Genomic DNA, 7659 nt, shown 5'->3' on the forward strand with positions numbered 1-7659 from the left:
GCGGTCAGCGGGCCGGTTCCCCTCGCCCCCACCCCCCGCGGGGTGCCCCCAGGCAGCGAGGGAGTTGCGCCTCCGCTCCGCCTCCCCTCCGCCTCCGCTCCGCCTCCCCTCCGCCTCCGCTCCGCCTCCCCTCCGCCTCCCCTCCGCCTCCGCTCCGCCTCCGCTCCGCCTCCCCTCCGCCTCCGCGCCTCCCCTCCGCCTCCGCTCCGCCTCCCGCTCCGCCTCCCTCCGCCTCCCCTCCGCCTCCGCTCCGCCTCCGCTCCGCCTCCCCTCCGCCTCCCGCTCCGCCTCCGCTCCGCCTCCGCTCCGCCTCCCCTCCGCCTCCGCCTCCGCCTCCGCTCCGCCTCCCCTCCGCCTCCCCTCCGCCTCCGCTCCCGCCCCTCCCCTCCGCCCTCCCCTCCGCCTCCGCTCCGCCTCCGCTCCGCCTCCCTCCGCCTCCCCTCCGCCTCCGCTCCGCCTCCCCTCCGCCTCCGCCTCCGCCTCCGCTCCGCCTCCGCCTCCGCCTCCGCTTCCGCCTCCCCCCGCCTCCGCCTCCGCTCCGCCCCCTCCGCCTCCGCTCCGCCTCCCCTCCGCCTCCCCTCCGCCTCCCCTCCGCCTCCGCTCCGCCTCCCCTCCGCCTCCGCTCCGCCTCCCCTCCGCCTCCCCTCCGCCTCCGCTCCGCCTCCCCTCCGCCTCCCCTCCGCCTCCGCTCCGCCTCCGCTCCGCCTCCCCTCCGCCTCCCCTCCGCCTCCGCTCCGCCTCCGCTCCGCCTCCGCTCCGCCTCCGCTCCGCCTCCGCTCCGCCTCCGCTCCGCCTCCCCTCCGCCTCCCCTCCGCCTCCCCTCCGCCTCCGCTCCGCCTCCCCTCCGCCTCCCCTCCGCCTCCGCTCCGCCTCCGCTCCGCCTCCCCTCCGCCTCCGCTCCGCCTCCCCTCCGCCTCCCCTCCGCCTCCGCTCCGCCTCCGCTCCGCCTCCCCTCCGCCTCCCCTCCGCCTCCGCTCCGCCTCCGCTCCGCCTCCGCTCCGCCTCCGCTCCGCCTCCGCTCCGCCTCCGCTCCGCCTCCGCCTCCGCCTCCGCCTCCCCTCCGCCTCCGCTCCGCCTCCGCTCCGCCTCCGCTCCGCCTCCGCTCCGCCTCCCCTCCGCCTCCGCTCCGCCTCCCCTCCGCCTCCCCTCCGCCTCCGCTCCGCCTCCGCTCCGCCTCCCCTCCGCCTCCGCTCCGCCTCCCCTCCGCCTCCGCTCCGCCTCCCCTCCGCCTCCGCTCCGCCTCCGCTCCGCCTCCCCTCCGCCTCCGCTCCGCCTCCGCTCCGCCTCCCCTCCGCCTCCGCTCCGCTCCGCCTCCCCTCCGCCTCCCCTCCGCCTCCGCTCCGCCTCCCCTCCGCCTCCCGCTCCGCCTCCGCTCCGCCTCCCCTCCGCCTCCCCTCCGCCTCCCCTCCGCCTCCCCTCCGCCGCTGCCGAGCTGCCGACTTAGAACCGGTGCGGACCCGGGAACCCGACTGTTTAATTCAAACAGTGCGCGGCGAAGGCCCGCGGCGGGTGTGGACACGACGTGATTTCTGCCCAGCGTTCGCGGGTAAACGGCAGGAGTAACTAGGACTCGCTTAAGGTAGCGTCAGGCGCCTGCCGGGACGAGCGAGATTCCCACTGTCCCTACCTACTACCCAGAGAAACCACAGCCGGGGGACCGGGCTGGGCAGAAGGAGCGGGGAAAGCAGACCCTGTGGGGCTTGACTCAGGGAAGTGGGAAGCCACCCCACCCCACCCCCACGAGGGGGCGCCAGGTGAAATACCACTACTCTTACGGTTTTTTCACTGACCTGGGGGGGGCGCCTCAAGGGGCTCTCCTTTCTGGCGCCCACCGCCCGGCTCCCGGGACAGTGCCAGGTGGGGAGCTTGACTGCGGCGGTACACCTGTCAACGGTAACGGCAGGTGTCCTAAGGCGAGCTCAGGGAGGGCAGAAACCTCCGTGGAGCAGAAGGGCAAAAGCTCACTTGATCTTGATTTTCAGTACGAATACACACCGTGAAAGCGGAGCCTCACGATCCTTCTGACTTTTGGGGTTTTAAGCAGGAGGTGTCATAAAAGTTACCACAGGGATAACTGGCTTGTGGCGGCCCCTCCCCCTCCCCCTGTTTCTGCACCACTCTTGTGGCTGGAGTGGTCAAATCCTTTACCATCCCAGGTGCCTCCAGTGCCACGCCCCCTCCCACCTCCCCACCCCACTAAGGAGCAAAAATCACCCCAAGTCATTGGGCCACCTCCTTCTGAGGTTCACATTAGAGTACCTCCCAAATCATTAGAGTACCTCCCAAATCATTAGAGTACCTCCCAAATCAGCAGGCAGGAAGGGGCCCAAGGGCTCCCCTGGACTTAAACCACCCACTTCAGACTTTCCCACGGGAGCCTGATAGTGGTAGTGGGGAACAAATCCACTGACTCTTTAGTGGACACGGGGTGACATATGCGGCTTTCAAGCCAATTCAAGGTTGTTGGTTTATTTTAAAAAGACGTGTCTTTGGAGCTATCAACATCACACATCATACAGATAACCAGCTTCCCCTCCCCCCACCTGCCCCCTTGAGTTATAAAATCATTTGATTTTCAGTTCTGTCTGCCTTATAAGTCCTTGGGGTGGGTGGTGGAATGTGCTGCACTCCCACCACAGTTTGTGAGTCTGGAATGGTGATGATGGAAATAGACCCCTCCGTCACCTTTATACAAAGAAACCACGTTTGCTGTCTCATTATGCAACAGGCACACAAAAGAAAATGAGAACTACTTATACCCTTGTTCCACCTGAACCGACCTGGACGCTGGAGGATCCAGGCCCAAGGGAGGGCCCTACTCAACTTTGCTGTTACCTCCATGGGTTAGTTAAGTTGTACCTATTGTGATTTATCCACAGAAACTACTTAAAATGGTCAATTTAGTCTCTCTCATATACTTTTCGTTGTTAAGAGCAAATAGGTAAAATAACTTTTAAAAAGGCTTATAGGTAAACCTTTGCAATAGCTTCCAAAATCTTTGGTGACCTGAAGCTTGAAGTTGTGCTAGGTTAATTGGCAAATTGGGTTGAATTCATCGGATACCTATGTCTTTTCATCATAAGGTAAAAAACTAAAGCATGAGTCACTAAGATACCCAAGGTGGTTTTTTGTTTCTTTGTTTTCCTTCCTCCTCCCCCTTTTCTTCCCTCCCCCCTTTTTTCTTTTCATCTTTTGTCTTATTCAGGAAAACTGCAGATACTTGAGTGTTAGTAAACATATTTCATGCTTTCTTAAAAATTGTATTATAAACACACACTGTGTTTCTAAAAACTATGACATGTATTCATATATTTGCTAATCTAAAGAATTCTGGTACAATAGATAGTGTGCCCTTGGTTCCTACTGACTTTTCATCAGAGACTGAGGCTTCTAGGAGTTAAAAGTCTGCCAGATGGGGACATCTGGGTGGCTCAGTGGTTGAGCATCTGCCTTTGGCTCAGGGCATGATCACGGGGTCCGGGATCTTTAAAAGAAGAAAGAGGGATCCCTGGGTGGCGCAGCGGTTTGGCGCCTGCCTTTGGCCCAGGGCGAGATCCTGGAGATCCTGGAGATCCGGGATCGAATCCCATGTCGGGCTCCAGTGCATGGAGCCTGCTTCTCCCTCTGCCTGTGTCTCTCTCTGCCTCTCTCTCTCTCTCTGTGTGACTATGATAAATAAATAAAAAAAGAAGAAAGAAAGAGAGAAAGAAAGAAAGAAAAAGAAAAGAGAGAGAGAGAGGAAGAAAAAGAAAGAGAAAGAAAGAAATTCTCTATTTCTCTCTCTCTCTCTCCCTCCCTCCCTCCCTCTCCCTCTTCCCCTCTTCACTCACATGCTCTCTCTCTCTACAAAAAAATAAATAAAATTTTAAAAAAGTCTGCTGCATGGAATCGAGACTACTGGAAAACAATAAGGAAAACAACTCCGTGTGTGAGAATGGAGGAGACGTGTAGAAGAGGCACAAGGCATGAGAATACATTTTTTTGTTGAGGGAAAAGAAAATAATTTTGTCTTGAAATGAGCCTGGCTATTTTTTTTTAAAGATTTTATTTATTTATTCATGAGAGACACAGAGAGAAGGCAGAGATATAGGCAGAGGGAGAAGCAGGATCATGCCTTGAGCCTAAGGCAGATGCTCAACCACTGAGCCACCCAGATGTCCCCATCTGGCAGACTTTTTTTAAAAAGAATTTATTTACTTATTTATGAGAGACACAGAGAGAGGCAAGAGAGAGGCAGAGACAGGAGAAGCAGGCTCCATGCAAGGAGACCAATATGGGACTCCATCCCAGGACCCAAGTGTCCCAGAGCCTGGCTATTTAGAGAAAGAAAACTTAAGACTGACTCTGAATGAAAAATGACATTGTAGAAGGAGTTTCTGAGGGAGATGTTTTAAAAAGGAATTCTATGTATGGTCAGGACTGACTGAGATTGGGAGAAGTAAGTTTTATAAGTACACTGGTATAACATTGAGATTTGGCTCTTCTTTCTGTTAAAACGACAAGGCTTTCTTGCATTGTTAGTCTACTCTGCATAAGAGATTGTGAACAGAGAAGAAAAGACTTTTTTTTTTTCCTTTACCTGCCGGGATCAACAAGGTTTTTATATTCATTTTTATCTGGTCTTTACCTAAGTAAGAGAGTGAAAACTTCTCAATATTGAAGGAGTTACATTTTGGTGACGACTCTATAACCTCCTGTAGAATCTCCTAAGGCAACCTTGGCGAAACAGATACTGAAGTTTTCAGTTTTGTAATGATCCGTGATCCTTTGTAGGTACGTGACTTGAAACCTTCTGAGATGTTGGTTGGTTGGTTGGTTGGTTGGTTGGTTGGTTGGTTTGGCTGGCTGGCTGACTGGCCAGCTGGCTGGCTGTTTGCTTATTCGTTCATTCGTTCATTGATTTTTCAACAGATTCCCAGAAAGTCAAACCCTAAATAGAGTCTCTTGACTAATTAATGTAGTTTACCTGCTGTGTTAAGTCATATGAGAAGCATTGTCAAACAAAATAATAATAAACCCTCTTAGATTATATTGGGTCCGTGAATGCTGTTGCTGTTCCAAAAATTAAAAGAAATTTCTAAAGTTGTAACATGTCCTGGTACAGTGCCATCACTTGACATTCGAATTGCTAAAATGCTGTGTGTTACAAAAAAAAATTTAAAGTTTCTTATCAACTGCATTATAATGAACTATCATCGGGTCTTTAACCGTCCATTTTTGACATTTACAGGTATTGTTCTGATGCTTTTGTAAAAATATGGTCCAGCTTCAAGAAGATTCATGAAAAGAACTTTTGACAAATACCGGTTTCTGGTCATCCTGAGATCATAAAACTAAAGTATGAATTGCCAGAACTAATGAAAAAGCTGCATTTGAATAGAACAAAAAGAAACAACATGGAACTGAATGAGCTAAGGACAATGATGACCATTTTTAATGACTCTTGTTCAAAGCATTGTGTTGATCCCCTCATGTTTGCTCCTCCAGATTGAAGGAAACTTTGTCTCTAGAGATTTTATGAAAATTTTTTGTAAACAAATTAAAATACTTATCTTTTCACCCTACCTGTAACTCTCCAGAGTTCAGAAACTCTCAGTGAGTATTCTTTCTTTTACGACAATTGTAAATCATCTGCGTAGGTTGGGTGGGAATCTGTTCTCTTTGTAACCAGACACCACTGGAAGGATTGGTAATATTACCAAGGCCTTGACTAGAATGGCATCTGTTTTTCTTTTTCTTCCACCACTCCACCCCCTCCCACCCCCTACCCCACCCTGGTTTTATTTTTTAAAGTAATCTCTACTCCCAACGGAGGGCTCAAACTCACAACATTGAGGTCAAGAGTCATGCTCTCTACTGACTGAGCAGGTCAGGTGCCCCTGGAATCTCATCCTTAAGACACATGCATAGACTCAGGATCAGACAGCTTGGAGAAACAGATGGACTTTCTGGAGCCAGTAAAGCCCCTTGGAAAATGTTGGCCTGATACCCTCCTTCCAGAGGTCCCCACAGCCTTACCAGGTGAGTCAAGAGTGCCACCTCCTGGCAGATAAAAGCAAGAGTCAGATGCTTAAGCCCACCGAGCCTCTCAGGTGCCCCTAAAAGGTGCTTTGAAATGCTGAAGTTCTTCCTTCATGCCTTGCCTTTACAGGGATGACGTCAGTGACCATGTCTGTCTACCTGGAGAGAAGAAAATATTCCGGATTGCTGAACCCTGGTTTTCCACACTGTGGATGACAGGACCCCCTCCAACCTGACCCAGGAACTCCCTTACTCTGAGCCAAGGACAGGGGCTTTTGTTTTTAAGTTGTGGTTAAAAATAGACATCACTTACAATGGAGTGGTTTAGCCATTTCTAAGCCTAGAATTCTGCAGTGTTAGGTATGTTCACACCCTCCTCGCCACGTTATCTTTCCATTTTTAAAATTTTTTTATAGTTTTTTAAAATTTTATTTCTTCATGAGAGACGAACAGAGAAAGAGGCAGAGACACAGGCAGAGGGAGAAGCAGGCTCCCTGCAGGGAACCCAATGTGGGACTCAACCCCAGGACCCTGGGATGATGCCCTGAGCCGAAGGCAGATGCTCAACCACTGAGCCACCCAGGCGCCCCATACATACTTATTTTTTTTTAAGTTCATTTATTCATTTTTCATTATCTCTAGACCCAACATAGGGCTCGAACTCATGACCCTGGCTGAGATCAAGAGTTGAGTGCTCTTCTGACTGAGCTGGCCAGGTGCTCCTTCCATTTCATTTTTTCCAAGAACCCTGGGATCATGGCTCAGAGTCACCATTTGTCCGGTGAGGCCCCACCCCTCCATGCGGAGGTGACATCTGTCAAGCTGGTTCATGTTTGTCCATCTTCCTTCTTCCTTTTAGTAGACAGAAGGTGGCTTGTGAAACAGCCAGTGACTATGTTGAATGAGACTGAGGATTTCCCTTGGGAAGTGGGTGTGAGAGGGAGGACAGGTTGATGGAGAACCAGTAAACTGTTGGTGTTGCTTTAGAGGAAAGAGTGTGCTTTCTGGGGCCTCACCCAGGGTGGATGAGTCAGAATTGTTCCCTGCCAGGCCTCCCTTAGTCCTTTGCCCTTATCACTCCAAGCCTGTGTTTGGCCTCTGAACCCTAAGACACCACTGTCGTGAGTTTAAGTCCCCCTCAGACTCAGCAGACCCCACCATGCCATGCTCTCCCACATGCACCCCCACCCCTGGAAGGCATTAGAGTGAGATGTCATCCTCCACATCCATGATTTCCAAAGGCTTTATTGGGGTTTCCTGGGTTAGGAAACCAGGAGGGGACTCTTTTGGCCCCCAGACAAGGTGAGTTCTTCAAACATCCTCTTTCCCCTTCCTTTCCCCTTCCCTTTCCCTCACTTCCCCTCTCCTCCCCCCCCCCCCCCCCGCCCCCCCCCCAAGTTTGGAAGAAGTTTGGAAGCTGAAGCCTGATGGTTGGGGGAGTTGAAGAAAGCCATTCAATGAAGAGAAGTCCCAGTCCCTGACTTTAACAGACAACCTTGTGCATTTGAATGAAATGATTGAATGAGGCCCATTGGAATAAATTACCCTGAACCTCCCTTCAGCCTCCAGCCACCCCCACAACCCCCCTACCCTCCAGTGGATTGGGAAAGGAAGGCCAGTTGCATTCATACCCTGAGG

General features: G+C 52.6%; 1 long non-coding RNA gene across 1 annotated transcript; it reads left to right on the forward strand.

The window, feature by feature from the left end:
- Window positions 1-1428: 1428 nt before the first annotated feature.
- LOC121492019 lies at window positions 1429-5564 on the forward strand. Its single transcript, XR_005988100.1, has 4 exons — window positions 1429-1579; window positions 2729-2843; window positions 4633-4773; window positions 5231-5564. It is a non-coding gene; the product is annotated as an uncharacterized LOC121492019 (long non-coding RNA).
- The last annotated feature ends 2095 nt before the right edge of the window (window positions 5565-7659 follow it).

The sequence above is a fragment of the Vulpes lagopus genome, chromosome 5 (assembly GCF_018345385.1).
Source record: "Vulpes lagopus strain Blue_001 chromosome 5, ASM1834538v1, whole genome shotgun sequence".
Lineage (NCBI taxonomy): Eukaryota > Metazoa > Chordata > Mammalia > Carnivora > Canidae > Vulpes > Vulpes lagopus.